General features: G+C 46.1%; 1 protein-coding gene across 4 annotated transcripts in view; it reads left to right on the forward strand.

Moving 5' to 3' along the window:
• The first annotated feature begins 4,194 nt into the window (after nt 1–4,194).
• SCUBE3 (signal peptide, CUB domain and EGF like domain containing 3) overlaps nt 4,195–16,476 on the forward strand; it is a 63,199-nt gene continuing 50,917 nt past the window's right edge. For all 4 annotated transcript variants that reach the window (XM_010389637.2, XM_030928176.1, XM_030928175.1 and 1 more), the window contains exon 1: nt 4,195–4,342. The gene's annotated coding sequence lies outside the window, so the exon portion shown is untranslated. The remainder of the gene's footprint in view (nt 4,343–16,476) is intronic.

Below are 16,476 nucleotides of genomic sequence, written 5' to 3' on the forward strand. Positions count from 1 at the left end.
TTGGAAGGGGAAGGACCCAGAAATGCTTGGTAAACAACAGTAATGATGACCACAGAATAAAGAATTATATTACAGACACCATGTACCTACCAACCTAGGAAATAACACTTTGTCAATACCAGGGAATCCCGCTGTGCACCTGACTCAGTCCCATCTCTCTGCTCCCTCCACTGAGGTAACCATTCTCCTGAATGTGATATTTGCCACTCCCTGTGTTTCTCTGTTTTTTATTATTTTTCCATATTTACAATATGTAATATTGTCTTGCATGTATTTAAAGACCATATAAGTGGTATCATACTGTATATATTCACCTGCAACTTTCTATTCTAATCTACTATTTCTGAGAGCCACACAGGTTGATGAGTGAAGCCGTGATTGGTTCTGTGCTGTATACAGTCCATTGTGTGACTACCACAAGGTCCAGTCTCCACGTCAGCTGCTTCCAGCTTTTCATGATTACATACAGCACTGCCATGAACATTCTTATGCACCTACAAAGGAGAGCTTCTTCAGAGTAAAGACTTAGGAAGGTATCTTCCTATTGACGACATATTGCCAAATAGCTCTCTAAAATGGTTTTACCAAGTCATTCCACATCCTCACCATCACTTGGCTCTATTTGATGAGTGGGATATTCCCCAAAGGTTTTAATAAAGTTGAACTCTTTTTTCCTTTTGATACAGGGTCTCACTCTGTCACCCAGACTGGAGTGCAGTGGTGCAATCACAGCTCACTGCAACCTCTGCCCCCAAGCTCAAGTGATCCTCTCACCTCAACCTCTCAAGTAACTAAGACTACAGGTGTGTGCTACCATGCTCTGCTAGTCTTTTTGTGTTTTTTTGTAGAAACAGGGTTCCATCATGTTGCCCAGACTGATCTTGAACTCCTGGGCTCAAGCGATTCTCCCACCTCAGCCTCCCGAAGTGCTAGGATTACTGGCGTGAGCCACCGTGCCTGGCCTAAATTGAATTCATTAAGTCAGTTCACATATGTTTATCAAACACCACCTACATGCCAAGCACACAACTAGAAGGTGAGGGTAATGAAGGGGGATAGGACTCAGTCCTTGCCCTCAGTGAGCTTGCAGTCTGGTGGGCAATCACCCCATTTTCTTACCTACAGGAAACCACTGTCTTCTTTTTAAAGGACATGCTCATAAACTCATGACAAGACAAAGAAGCCAGGTGCTTGGGCAGAAGGGCCTAGCATCTGAGGGCCCAAACACCTTGAGCCAAGCTCAGACAGGATTGTTAGAACCTTGCCTTAAAGGTGGTGGCCCCTCAGGCTTCTGGAACAGGGTGGCTGGGAGGCTCAGGGCAACAGTAATGATCTGGTGAATCACCTTTGGGTAGTAGTGCCCCTGCATTCAGAAGGCCAACAAGAAGCCTTCAGTTCTCTAGGTAAGCAGTTGGCAAGACTAGGCCAGGGGCAGGTGTATGAAGGAACTGTAATCACAGCAGTGTTAGTGTTGCCAGTAATCATATTAAAGCAATCCTGCAAGACAGGCAGGGTGAGGAATCAAGTGTGTCTCCTGGGATTTGGGCCTGAGCCACCAGGTAGGAGGATCAGGTCAGAGGCAAGGTCAGTGAATGGAGAGCTCTATTTCTGTCTGGTTGTTTGAGGAGCCACGTCAAGTCAGCAGTTGAGAATAAAAGCTAAAATGGCTCTTGGCTATAGCTCTGGATATAGCTTAACTAAGGAAATAAATCCAGAAATGCACATTGAACCCAGGTATCAGCAGGATGTGACTCCAGAGTCTCTAAGGGATATGAAAACATTTTTTAAAAACCACCTTAATCAAATTGTAATTCACATACAATAAAATGCAACCACTTAAAGCAGCAGTCCCCGACCCTTTTGGCACCAGGGACCAGTTTTGTGGAAGACAATTTTTCCATAGACCAGGAATGGGGTGAGGGTGGTTTCAGGATGAAATTGTTCCACCTCAGATCATCAGGCATTAGATTCTCACAAGGAGCATGCAACCTGGATCCCTTGCATGTGCAGTTCACAATAAGGTTTGAGTGCCTGTAAATATCTAATGCTGCCACTAATCTGACAGGAGGCAGAGCACAGGTGATAATGCTCACCTGCCCGCTGCTCACCTCCTGCTGTGCACCCCAGTTCCTAACAGGCTACAGACAGGTACTGGTCTGGGGGTTGGGTACCCCAGACTTAAAGTGTCCAGTTTGATGAGTTTCCATAAATGCACACCCTTGTATAAACACCACTATGATCAAGATACAGAACATTGATAAGAATATTTTTGAGATCCCTGACACTTCTTTCAAGGAGTCCTTCATTTGCTATAAGAAAAAGATACATAAGAAAGATAGTCAACTCTACAATGCAGAAAAGCATAAGTTTCAATAATTAGCACAGGCTATGGAGGGGGCAGCCTCTTAGGAAGTACCTGGTCCTAATGCCAATATACTTGTGACAGGAAGCTCTCCATCACCCAGAGAGAGCCAAAGCAGAGGCCAGGCACCACAAGACCTGCTTCTCCCAAAATATTTCATTGGCCTGAAATGCCACCATGAGTCACCCCTTTGGTTTAAAACATTTGGTAGTCCCTCTGGAATAGCCATATTAAAATGTACATAAATGACCCACAAGACAACCTTTGAAGTGTGTGGCAATTTTACCTCCACTGACATGTGCAGGTAAAATTGGTTATTGGATTCTGCTACCTCAGAAGAGGAGAGGGCAGCTGCTGGGCTCCTCTCATCTCCTTATTTTTTTTAAATCCCGTGAGAGAGTGATTTCCTTCTTTTAGGATGTCTCAAATCACTACATGGAGGCAAGCCCCATTTGCAAGCTTGTAACATCCATTCTAACCCAGAAAGAAGGGGGATTTTGTGAGGAGAATGAGTTCAGCAGGGATGTGGGAGAGGCCCAGCACGGGGGTGAGGGGAATACCCAAAGTCCGTGGCCACCAGGGGCATTGGGGCACTGAAGGTGAGGACTATAGGTATTTCCCCCTGGAAAAGAAAAGACTGCGGAGGTAGGAGATTGCCGCCCTCAAATATCTGAAGGTTGGTCGTGAGGTAAGAAGACTGGAATAGTTTGACGTGACCTAGTTGGGAGTAGGGTGGGGAAAGTCAGAGGGTAGCAGGTTTTAGCTCAACGTGGGAAGAACTGTCTTATGGTCAGAGTTACAGGCGAGGGAATGGGTTGCCCCAGGAAGTGGTAAGATCCCTGTCACTAGAGGCATGTAAGCTGAACCCAGACATCCCTTAGCAAGAATTCAAGCTCTTAGGTCCCTTCCATCACTGAAATTCTCTAATTTGTTGATAATCTCATAGGTAGCCCTTAAGAAGCCGCAAACCAACAAATATTAGTTGAGCAATTGCTTTGTACAAGGCAGGATAGGACTTGGAGGCCAAGGAACAAAAGTCATGGCCTCTGGCCTCTGTCTAGCTGGGCAGGTGGTATAGGGGCAGGGTGTGTTTAGAATCACAGAAAGGATAGAAAACACAAACTTTTAGATTTCAGAAGGAGGAGATCCTGCCAAGCGCTAGAGTAATCCAGCGAGGCTCCCAGGAGGAGGCAAGATCGGGGAACAAGCCCTGGGAGAGTCTTCAGAATTCAGACAGGTAGAAAGAAAGTGGAGGCTCCCGCGACGGGGGAGGTAGGAAATGATGAGGTGCCAAGCTGGCCGGAAGGATGGAACATGAGGGAATAAACAGGAGTATTGGTGAGCGAGTTGAGGAGGCCGAGAGAAGATGCAGAGGAAACAGCCCTGGGAGGACCAGGAGGAGCACAAGTCCACAGAGGACAGGCAAGGCCCAGAGTGTGGCCTGGGGCCAGGGCATCACTGGGGTGCCACGGGTGTGTGGGGCGGATTTCTCTCGCACCCCCAAATGTGCTGCAGACCACCAGGCACAGCGCCCCAAGAATGCCTCTCACTCCCTTCCCTCAGCTCCGCCATTGCCTTCGTCCCCCTTAGGGCAGTGAGCGCTGGAGAAAGACAGGAAAACCCACAAAAATCTTCCAAATAAGACAAATATGTAGTGCAGACAAAGGCCGCGCTGGGTGGGATGAGGTTTCGGTTGCTCCCCAGTGGGGCGGACCCGTCAAAGTGGCTTGTGGCCACAGAAAAAATGCGTCATCTCCTGCTCTGGGTGGGGGCTCGTTGTCTCAGCTACCCCCAAAGAGAGCCCAGGCTGGGGGTTCCCATGGCCAGGGAATTGGGTCCTCCAGGTCACCCACATGGCCCTGCTCACCCTTCAGCAGGGCATCCAGGCCTTCCCGGGGAACTGGGAGACCCACTTTGGGGTGTTGGTGGGGCTGTTTTAAGCCGTCCCCCTGCTGCAGCTCCTGGCCTTCCTGGTGTGTGGTGAGTGCCCAGGGCATGGCTGGGGTGGGAGGCATGTGTACAGCCCCTCAGCACCTCACGAGAGTGTCAGGGGCCGGGGGTCAAGTGGTGTTTGCAATGGACAAGTCAGGTGCTGCCAGAAGCACCTCATTAGGGACAGGGGTACAGGGGGTGATGGGAGGAGACGGGGAGGGGGGGCAGGCGCTTTCCTCTGCCGCCTGTCTCCCCAGTCCCCTCCCCACTCCTACACCCCTCCAGGCTCCCAGGCCCCTAGGGTTCATTCCATTTCTGCTCCAGTTCCATGCCTGTTAATGGCCATTGTTCTGTGGAGAAAGACAAAAATGTTTTCAGTTTAGAGGCATTGTTTCGGACTTTCTCTCTGTGGGTCAAGGGCCTGGATGGGAGGCCTCTATTGGCAGAGTGGCCCCAGGCAAGGAGAGGTTGGTTGCACTGGGAGGTGGGGGTGGGGCAATGGGGGAGGAGGGCTGAATGAGAGGCTGAGTGGAGTCCTCTGTCCATCTGTGCTGGGTGTGCATAGGGACAGCCCCTGAGAGAGGTCAGCCCCCTCCTGTCTTTGGCCCCCTCCTGGCCCCCAGTCCCATCCCAGCTATTTTGGCACAGGCGTAATTTTCTCTTTAGGTTCCCTGACTTTGCATGGGTGAGCAACTTTCTCTCTGTGGGCCTGAATTTCCTCATCTGTAAAATGAGAGGCTTCCAAGACTTCCTGGTTCTGTGCCCCTGGACTCAACAGCTCAGTCACATCAACAGCCCCTTCTTTGCTCCAAGACTCCAGTGTTCAGAACTGGCCTAGAATTCGAGCAGTGGCTGAGTTGGTGGCCACCTAGGCAGCAGGCTTTGAGTGGGAAAGTACCTGCCCCTGGCACCATAAATGTCTTTGACTTACTTTGTGGTCTGGAATTCCATCACTAGAGATTCACTCTTTGGGGGCCTGTTTCAAACGCCGCTTTCAATAAGTGGGGAGACAATTGCGAATACCTTCCAACACTGACTGAGAATAATCCTTTGCTTATATATTTTTCTTCATAATGTTGAAATCATTTTCAGCTATATGATCTCATTTGAGGCTGCAACAACCCAGGGATTAGCTGACCATTGAAAGGTTAATATCCCACAGGCGGTGACTCAAGATAAGATCTTGGACACAGTTGGCCTCCTTCTAGGAATTACCTGTATTTTAACAGAGGAATATCTTGAGGATAAAAATAATCACAAAGCAATGCCTCTCTGGTGGCAGAAATTTCAAGCCCTGGTACGCCAGGCAGGCAAAGCTGGCTGGGGTGTCTTGGAATGAGGATGCGGTGCCCAATGGGTTTGTGCTCACTCAGCCCAGAGCAAGGCTGAGCCTGCCTATTGCCTGCCCCTGCCCACTGTTGTCAAATCAAGTGACCAGCCCTCAAGGGCTCACTAGACCCCTGGTGGGGACAAATTGGTGTGGACAGGTATCTGGGTTCATAGGAAACGCCCAGAGAATGATTCCAGGAAGTCAATAATGACATTTAAAGCAGGGTCAACCAGGCACAGTGGCTCACGCCTGCAATCCCGGCACTTTGGGAAGCCGAGGCAGGTGGATCATGAGGTCAGAAGTTCGAGACTAGCCTGACCAACATGGTGAAATCCCGTCTCTACTAAAAATACAAAAATAAGCCGGATGTGGTGGCAGGTGCCTGTAATTCCAGCTACTCAGGAGGCTGAGGCAGGAGAATTGCTTAAACCCGGGAGGTGGAGGCTGCAGTGAGCTGAGATCGCGCCATCACACTCCAGCCTGGGTGAAAGAGCAAGACTCCGTCCCAAGGAAAAACAGAAACAAAAACAGAGTAAGGAAGAGTTGAAGTGCTACGGTGAGGGAATGGCGGAGTCAGGGAGGTTGGGGCTGGATAACAACCAGTGTGGAACGTGGAAGGTTAAGGAAGGAAGCCATGGGAAGCCATGGAAAGAAAGGGGTGGAGAAGTGGTGGTCTTCTACAGGGAGGGCCAGCCAGATAAAAAACTTATGCCTTGTGAGGGTTGGATGAGGGCATTTGAAACTGGCCTGGAGTAATTGGAGACCAATCCTGGAACAGACTCTGCGTCTACCATGAAAAAGAACGACCATTTATTAGGGCTTCTAGATTTAGGTGTTTTCTGTTCATTAGTTTTTGAGACTTGAACTATCCTAGAGGTAGATTTTATCGTTCATAGTTTACAGAGAATTCAGAAAGGGCATAAAATCCGCCTAAAGTCATACAGCTACAAAGTGGCCACACTAGAAGTCAAACCCGAGTCGGCCAGCTCCAAAGCCTGCTTTCCTGCCACTTCGGCAAAGTGATATCTATCTGCTCACATTGCCTTCTCTTTCCCCATGACAGTGTTCTTGAGGCACAATGAGCATCCTTGCTATTTCCTGCACAGGCAATTCTTTACCAGTTTTTGTTTGTTCACTTGTTTGTTTCTTTTGAGACTGAGTCTTGCTCTGTTGCCCAGGCTGGAGTGCAGTAGCATGATCTCGACTCACTGCAATCTCTGCCTCCCAGGTTCAAGCAATTCTTCTGCCTCAGCCTCCCCAGTAACTGGGATTACAGGCACACATAGCCACGCCCAGTGAATTTTTTGTATTTTAGTAGAGATGGGGTTTCCCTGTGTTGCCCAGGCTGGTCTCGAACTCCGGAGCTCCGGCAATCCATCCACCTCAGCCTCCCAAAATACTAGGATTACAGGTGTAAGCCACCTCACCCAGTCCTTTAACCAGTTATTTTTTATTCATCATGTAGTGAGCAATAAGGGTTCTTCTTGTGCCCCAGCTTGGTAGATGACCTCAAGAAGAAAATATCTCTACACAGCAGTTTTTCTATAAAGGGCCATATATAGTAAATATTTGGGGTTTTACAGGCCATATTATCTTGTTGTAACTACTCAACTATGGGGAAAGTAGCCATTAGCATTATGTAAGTGAATGGATGTGACTGTGTTCCAATAAAACTTTATTTATTAAAATAGGAGTCAGGCCAGATTTGACCCTTGATCCATAGTTTGCTGTTTGAGAAGGCGAGATTTACAGAGATGGAAGAGTTAAGTAATGGGGGACGAGTTAAGCAATTGAATGAGTGTCATGGACCAAGAGTATAGCCTCCCAGATATCCTGGGAATACCCAAGAGGTGGTGAGTGTACCAAGAGCTTATGGCATTTTGCATGTTGGAGAAGCAGGAGAGGTGAAAAAGGAAAGACTGGGGTTTGACTGTGGGGGCTGGGCTTTAAATACCAGGCTGAGTACTACTGGGAGCAGAGATAATGTTCTCCCTACTGGGATATCATGAAGGTGACATTCATATGTGAGACTTAAACTCATAAGTACACCCCAGAGCTAAGCTGTAGCAGACATAAGCCAGGCTTTGGGTTCCAGGGAATTTCCTGTAAATTAGTTTACATTTCCAGGTAAATATGGAGTGCAATCACACTCCAGCATTTTGAGGCTATCTTCTTATGTTCATGTATTATAGACAGAGAAAATGGCTGATGTAATATCGTTTCCATAATTGTTTTGAGTATTTCTTTTTGTGAATGCTAAAAGTGTATTTGAAGAAAAAGTCTCTCAATTTGTTGGATATGATATTCATTAAAGTTGATTAATTGTGTCACTCAAATCCTCTATTATTTTCATTATGACTTTTGCCTACTTGATCCACAGATTTCTGAGATAGCTCTATTAAAACTTTCATCCATAGCCATAGATTTGTTCATTTCTCCTTTGTTTGTATCAGTGTTTGCTTTATATATTTTGAAGCTGGGTTGTTAGGTGCCTAAAGAATCATGGAAATTGTATGTGTTTGGAAGATTGTAATTTTTACCAATATATCTCCTTCTTTGTTTGTTTGTGTCTTTTTATTTTTTTTTTTAAGGCTGGAGTGCAGTGGTGCAATCTCAGCTCACTGCAACCTCTGCTTCCCAACCTCAAGCGATCCTTCCACCTCAGCCTTCCAAGTAGCTGGGACTACAGGCGTGTATTTTTAGGAGAGATGGGTTTCACCATGTTGGCCAGGCTGGTCTTGAACTCCTGACCTCAAGTGATCCGCCCACCTTAGCCTCCTAAAGTGCTGGGATTATAGGCGTGAACCACCATGCCCAGCCTTTCTTTGTTTCTTTTAATGCTTTTTGTCTTTGGATTTCATTTTGTCTGATACTAATGTACTTCCTTTCTTTTTGTTATTATTTGCTTATTTCCCCCATCTGTTCATACTCAAAATGATCTTGTCAGTTTCAATATATCTCTGTAAAAAGCATATGTATGGAAGGATTTTGCCCTTTAATGGGGAATTTTCTCTTTTCTCATGTATTATTAATGATATTTTTAGACTTAGCCTATCATTTTATTTTATGCTTCCTCTTTACCTTTTCTTATTATTTTTTTCCTCTCTTTCCCTACTTTTTGTTAGACTGATCAAGTTTTCTTTGCCCCCTTCCACATCTTTTTAACTTGCTCTATTGATCTAGAAGTTGATTTTCCAATTCTCCATCTTCTGCTGATTACCTTCAAATATGAATCCTATTTTTTTTTTCTTCCATACCCTCTGAGGCATATGAATCCTTTAACTTCTAGTTTTCTATAAATGACTAGAGCTGATCAGGAACTTTTTCTCCCGTAGCATTATTTAACTTTCCTCCTCCTCCTCCACCTGCCACCTCCCAAGTTGAGATCATCTGGGTAGATTATTGCTCCAAATTGTTGTTTTTAAAATGTTTACATTATGCCTCAATAATTACTCAGACTTCACTAAAAGTTTTACTAGTTTCTTTGTTCACCACAGTTTCGGCATCCCACGTCTTCCTCTTTCCTGAATTCACTATTTTTCTACTGAAGCACCTCCTCTGGAAATTCTTTAAGGAATACGAGGGTGGCAAACTTTCTTCTTGTAAAACAAAAAAAAAAAAATCTTAATTTTTTCCTCCCACTTGAATACTTCATTTCCCTTCAGGGCCTTGAAAATAATATTTCATTGTCTTTTAACATCCAGTCTGATGCCAATTTAATATTATTCTATTGAAGACCTGCTTTTTTTCTCTCCAGAAGCTTCTTGGATTTTTTTCTTTATTTTTGTTGTTATGAAGTTTTACTACAATATGTCTAGGTGTGAGTCTTTTTCCCTGGGAAAGGTCAAGCTAATGATTAACTTCTTTCTTCAGCAATTGGGAAATTTTCTTTTGTTAGTTCTTTAATTATTTTCCCGTTTCTATTCTCTGAAGTTCTAGCTTTCTGTAATGCCAATCCCACAGATGGTTCTTAATTTTTTCTCTCAGAATTTCTATCTTTTTGTCTTTTTTACTGTGCTTAAGGAGACTTTCTCAGGTCAGTCTTCCTGATCATTAAACCTATCTAGACCATCTACTGAGTTCTGAATTTCAATGATCAATTTTTAAATTTCTTAGACTCCTGATTCTTTTAAAGGGATTTAATATTATTTTGCATCTCTTGAAGATAATATACCTCAACTAAACTGGTTTCTGTTTTTGTTTGCTCTATTATCTCTATTACTCTGGGCATTAACTCTTCCATATGTTTAGAACTATGCTATCCAATACAGGAGAGCCTTGCTGCTTAAATTTTATTAAAACTAAATTAAAAATTCAGTTCCTCAGTTGCAGATGCCACACTTCAAGTGCTCAATAGCCACATGTGGTATGTGGCTACATATTGGACAGCTCAAATATAGAACATTTCCATCATTACAGAAAGTTCTATTGGACAATATTGGCTTGGAGCTACACCCTGTCATGGTTATATTTTTCATTAAATTTTTGGTGATTATTGATGTTCTGCTCATCCTTAATTTGCCAGTTTTCTGTTCACTGTAGCCTGTCTCTGCTACGGGGAGTGGGAGAGAGGTGAGTGATCTGCAGACAGCCTTTCTCCTGGCTGAGTGCTCCCTATTCCTCTCCCAGAGTATCAGTAGCTACTTGGAGTATTGCTCACCTCTCTAGCCCAGCACCTTGGGGCAAATCCACTGCTGCTAGCTGTTGAACACTGGTGTTCAGGAATACCCCTGGAACCTCCTCTGGTTTCTTTGAGTCTGTTGACTCAGGTTTGGAGACCCCCAAACCACTCTTTTCTCCATACAAGTCTTCTCCTGCATGTTTTAGCTGTGGTTTCCTCCCAGTTTTACTTCTTTATAGCTTTTTTTTTTTTTTTTTTTTTTTTTTTTTTTTTTTTTTTTTCCTGAGACAGAATCTCACTCTGTCACCCAGGCTGGAGTGCAGTGGCACTATCTTGGCTAACTGCAACCTCCACCTCCTGCATTCAAGCGATTCTCCTGCCTCAGCCTCCTGAGTAGCTGGGATTACAGGCGCATGCCACCATGCCTGGCTAATTTTTTTTGTATTTTTAGTAGAGATGGGGTTTCGCCATGTTGGCCAGGCTGGTCTTGAACTCCTGACCTCAAGTGATCTGTCCACTTCGGCCTCCCAAAGTTCTGGGATTACAGGCGTGAGCCACCACACCCGGCCTCTTTATAGCTTTGATGCTGTTTATCTTTCTCAGAGATCCAACATTTCTGATCTGCTGATGGTTCTCTCTTGTTTTATCACACAATATTGGATTTACTATTTTATTTGTTCCAAGAGTTTTTCTGTCATTTTGTGGATTGTAGCAGGAGAGACGGTCTTTTGCCAGCTTGACCCAAACTGCAACAAATACCTTTGTATATCCACTCTGCTCCTTGTACACACATTTCACAACTAATGGTTGAAAACCTTGCAATTCTCAAATTCAGACAGGTGCTGGGCTGGCTAAATTAGAATCACTTGATAATCCATGGACCCACTCCTGGGGGCTTTGAATGCACAGCTCAGCTTGGATATCACTGGCATACTAAGTGGGATGAGCAGAAAAGAGAATCAAGTACTCAAGACAGATCACTTTCTTTGCAGGATAGTTTGTGGCCAATGCTCGAATGCCCAGGATGTCCAGTAGCCAGGTCACTATTTATGTCAGCGAATGGGACAGTGGGTGAGGGTGGAGATGGGGAATTTAGGGACTTCTTTCCCTCAGGACTAATGGAGGATGAGAAATTGCAAAACCCATTGGGTAGAACTCAAGGATAAGAGAGATACGAAAAGTACAACTGAATGGAATTGAGATGAATGATTGCTGCAGGCCTCTCTCCCTCCCACAATGATATCAACTCTGCAAACCCCAGAGATCAAAATGCAGCCAGAAAATTCCCCCACCTAGAGATTTTTTGAAAAACTTTAATTGCTATCCTACTGAGCGGCCAACTCCAGCTTTGAGGAGATATATTTACTGGTTAGATTTGCAGTAATGATTATTATTGTTACTGTTAAGAAGAATACACTCATTGTCTCCAGTGAGCTCACAATGCTGCACAAACATGACCTCATTTCTCCTCTGAACGGGGCAGGTATTGTTAACTCTGTTTTCCAAAAGAAGGACATGGAGGTCCACTGCAGTCCAACGCCTTGAGCAGGGCCACACATCAAGAGAGGGAGGGAAGATGGAACCAGGCCCTGGACCTCTCCCATTTGGGTCCCAGGGCTCTTTGCAGAGATCTAGGTTCATGTGTCTGGTCAGTCCCTTGACTTCACTTATGATCACAGAGCTGGTTCTGGGGATCTGAGGGGATCAGAGAAGTCAAGGTCAGCAACATCAGATACCAGGTGAGGAATAATCATCACCTTTCAGTGGCTCAGCCAATTCCACACTCCAGTCTCAGCAATCAAACCCTCCCTGGTTTGGCCCTGGTTTTGCTAGGCTCTAGCCTAACTGATTTCCCTCCCGACTTCCCCAACAACTTAGGGGACTCAACTACTTCACCTCCTTTGACCCACTCAGACTGAGAATCATATTCACATCAGACTTGTTCTGCCTCATGACAAGTTCCTGCTGCCTGTATGTCACCTGGGTTCATTGCAGTACATTTGGGCCACTGTGAAATTCTTTAGGCCCTTGCTTCTTCCATCCCCTAAATTCTGTCCCAGATTACCCTCCCCACCTCCTACCCAAGCTTCAAGCCTCAGCGTGCCCAGGAAATCTTCCCTTACCCTTCCAGAAGAGTCCCTCTCCCTCTCTGAACTCCTGCCACCCTTATTCATTCATTCCACAGGTGATCACTGAGGACCTACCATGTGGCAGGCAGTACGGGAGATGATGAGGACACAACAGTGAACAAGTCAGACATGGTCCCTGCTCTAATGGAGCTTACATTCTTGTTGGGGAGAAGGGAAAAACAAAAGTAAATAACTCAGTAAGTTAAATATTTACAAGTTGTCATAAGCGCATATGAAAAGACCTCCCTAGGCTGGCACAGTGGCTCACGCCTGTAATCCCAGCACTTTGGGAGGCCGAGACGGGTGGATTACCTGAGGTCAGGAGTTCAAGACCAGCCCGGCCAACATGGTGAAACCCCATCTCTACTAAAAAATGCAAAAATTAGTCGGGCATGGTGGCAGGCGCTTGTAATCCCAGCTACTCAGGAGGCTGAGTCAGGAGAATTGCTTGAACCCAGGAGGCGGACGTTGCAGTGAGCCGAGATCACGCCATTGTACTCCAGCCTGGGCGACAAGAGTTAAACTCCACCTCAAAAAAAAAAAAAAAAAAAAAAGAAAAGAAAAGGCCTCCCAGTAAAATCCAAAGAAATTAGGGCCTCTGAAACTTACTCCAAATCTGCCCATATCTCTCCATCTTCCACCCTGTCCAAGAAAGAGCTTGGTTTATCTAGGTATGTCAAAAAGGGTTGTGTGGCTAAAGGGTGATGGTAGATGACAGCAGAGGGGTACAAGGTGGGGCAGGAGAGGGAGGCAAGGCTGGACTACACAGGGCCTTGAAAGCTGGGCCAAACAACTGAATTTCATGCTCAGAACAATGAGAAGACATGGTAGGATTTTTGATCAAGGAGTAACATGGGCTGACTTATACTTTATGATGGAGATTCTCAGTGGGGCAGGGGGAAGGGGAGATGGGAGTATGATTTCACTTCCCTCCCCCAGGGGACATTTATCAATGTCTGGGGACATTTTTGGCTGTCGCAACTTGGGGAGGGAGTGCTACTGGCACCTAGTGGGTAGAGGCCAGGGATGCTGCTAAATATGCTACAATGCATAGGATGGCCCCCCAACAAATGTCTATCATGTTGAGGTTGTATATGGCCCAGCTTTAAAATGACTCTGGCTGCCATATGAAGGATAGATTCTCAGCCCCCAAGAGTGGAATTAGGGAGAGCACCTGGAAAGTCATTTAAATCAATTTCATGTAGCTATAGTATTGACCCACCTGAACCTTTCTCCCAAACTTTAACCTCCCTGATCTGGGGTCTCCGCTTTCTGTTGAGTGACAGCCAGTCAGCCAACCACCCCAAGTCACCCTGCAAGAAGCCCCTTTGCATTTTAACAGGGACCTTCTGGAAACAATGCTTTAACCCAAAAGAACAGTCAGGCTGGCTGAGGAGCAGGGGGAGTCATGCCAAGGTATCACTGTGCAGAAGCCACCTGCTGTATAGGAGAGGATGAGGGTTTAGAGACCAACTCCAAGCACGCCCTTTTCCTCCATAGTCACAGTTGGCTCCTGTCATGCTAGCTGCTGCCAACTCGGTGCTCTCCTCCCTGACCTTGAGAATGCCAGGCCTGTACGGGCTGCAGAGGATCTGGACACTGAAAGCATGTGATGCCCTGCACTTACTGTGAATTTATGAGTATTTACACCAGCATGTAAACCTATCATTTACAGCCTCAGCATGTAAATCAACATAGAGTTCAAGGGCTCTCCTCTTGACTCCTCCCCACCAACTTGAGGTTGGTTTTAAGATTTGGGAAGCATATGATTGAGCTGTGGTGACAATGGGAGGTCTGTGGATAAGGAACTTAAGGACGAGGGGAAGGTCCCTCCTTAGAGGCAGGACTGGCCAAGCAGATGATGAAGGAAGGAGAGTTTGTCTTCTGTAATTCCAGTTATGGCCCAGTCTTCTACTAACATAGAGGTTGTTAACCTTTTGAGAGAGAGAGGGAGCGCGTGTGTGCATGTGTACGTGTGTGTGCGGGGGGAGGGCGGTTATGGAAATTTTGAAGAAAGCTATAGAAAACCTTTCTCTGGAAGAATGAATAGTGTGGACAAAAGTTTGCATACAATTTAGGAGACTCCCAAATCCCCTTAAAGTGACAATATGAACTAATTCACACCAAAGTATAAATGACTAACAATGTTCAGTACATTTCCATTTAAATGGGGGAGGAAAGCCCTTAAACCAAATGAGCTGGAGCTCTTACTAGGGAACTTCTCTAAATCAGTGGGTTGAGACACATTTTAAAGAGGCTGGAAAAGCATCTCCTAACTTCTGAAAACTCTGCATACTCCTACTGTACCTACATATAAAACTGAGTTTGGATATAGGGAAGCAACAGAGGGAGGAAGGGCAACAGCATGTTTTTAGGCTAATTTAGACTCAAAAGGTTGCCTGAAACTCCACCCAATAGGGTTTGTTGGGACTTGGGTACTAGAAACTCCTGGTCAGCCAAAGTATCTGATCTTGTTAATGGGCCAATAAAAATTAGGGGGACAAAGGCCAGGCCCTGGCTACTCAAATGAATCTCCTCTGCAAGAGCTGAGCATGCAAGAGCTGAGCAAGCAAGAGCAACTCGTAACGAGTTGTAACCGAGCAAACAGAGGAATCACTGCGTTTCATTAACTTTAATAGAGCTTGTTAGGTTGGCTTCCAAGGGCCATGGGATGGGAGAGAAAGCCAGACTCATCATCGGGGCCGGGGAGCAGTCTGGCTCTCATGGACTCTCCCTGCGTTCCCCAGCGCCAATCTGGAAGCAGCTGCTCTTGCTACCCCCATGGGCTCCCCAGCCCAGCACGACATCCTGGCTACACAGGCAAGGAGCCCAGGCCTCAAGGACTAATTCTTTCTTGCCAGGGTCAGGAAAGACACAGACAAAGAGCTTAGGGCAAACCATCTCCAGGCTTGAGGAAGGTCACCTGGCTCTGGACACCTACAAAGAGGCCCCCTCCCAGGGACTTCAAAAGTTCAGCTCCAATGCCCATAAACCCCCGCTAAAGGATCCCACCAGCCCAGAGCCCAGCCCAAGGACCACTATCAATGCCAGCCACAACCCTGTCCCCCTCTTCCTTCACCCCAGATCTGTCCAAAACCAGAAAAATGAAAAACAAACAGGGCCAGCAGAAAACACATCACCAAACTCGCCTCACATTGTCCTCTGTGGTTGGCCAGGGCAAGAAGCCAGAGGGCGTTTCTGCCTTGCCTCCTCCAGGGCTGCCTTCTTCTCTTTCTCTCTCTTCCTTCTCCATCTCTCTTTTCCTTCTGTCCATTATTTCCCTCCCTGTCACTTCTTTTTTGTTTGTTTGTTTTTTTGAGACAAGAGTCTTGCTCTGTCACCCAGGCTGGAGTGCAGTGGCCCAATCTCGGCTCACTGCAAGCTCTGCCTCCCGGGTTCACACCATTCTCCTGCCTCAGCCTCCCGAGTAGCTGGGACTACAGGCGTGCACCACCAAGCCCAGCTAATTTTTTGTATTTTTAGTAGAGACGGGGTTTCACCATGTTAGCCAGGAGGTCTCGATCTCCTGACCTCATGATCCGCTGGGATTATAGACGTGAGCCACCGTGCCCAGCCCACTTCTTTTTATGTCCTTTCTTCCCCTTTTTCTTTCTGTTCTCTTCCTGCATCCATGATGAAATAAATTCACTAAAAATCAACACATTGAAGAAATCCTGCAGCACACATAAAGCTAATTCATGAAGCCGAGCCCGCCATGCTGCTACTTTGCTGTAAAGTCGCCGGGTTCCTGGAACCTATGCAACACTGTCAGTCGCTTAGCATCTGACGGCAACAGGCTCTTCATTGTCTGGCCCCATCCCACCCTTCAGATCTTCCTCCACACTCTCTGAAATACTTGTCTCTAATTGAGCCACATTACTAATTCCCTGAAGACATTCTCCTAAGTCTTTGCTCACGTTGTTCCTGCCACCTGGAAAGCCCTCACTCTCTTCACCCAACTCCCTGTATGAGAATTCCATATATTCTTTGAGGTCAGCTTTAAACCCTTTTCTCCTCCACTGAGTCGTCCTCCTGCTTCCAGCTGGAATTAATCTGTGCTGTTTATGCCCTCATTAGAATTTTATGTTGGCACCTCCATATT

Source organism: Rhinopithecus roxellana, chromosome 4 (genome assembly GCF_007565055.1).
Source record: "Rhinopithecus roxellana isolate Shanxi Qingling chromosome 4, ASM756505v1, whole genome shotgun sequence".
In the NCBI taxonomy this organism is placed as follows: Eukaryota; Metazoa; Chordata; class Mammalia; order Primates; family Cercopithecidae; genus Rhinopithecus; species Rhinopithecus roxellana.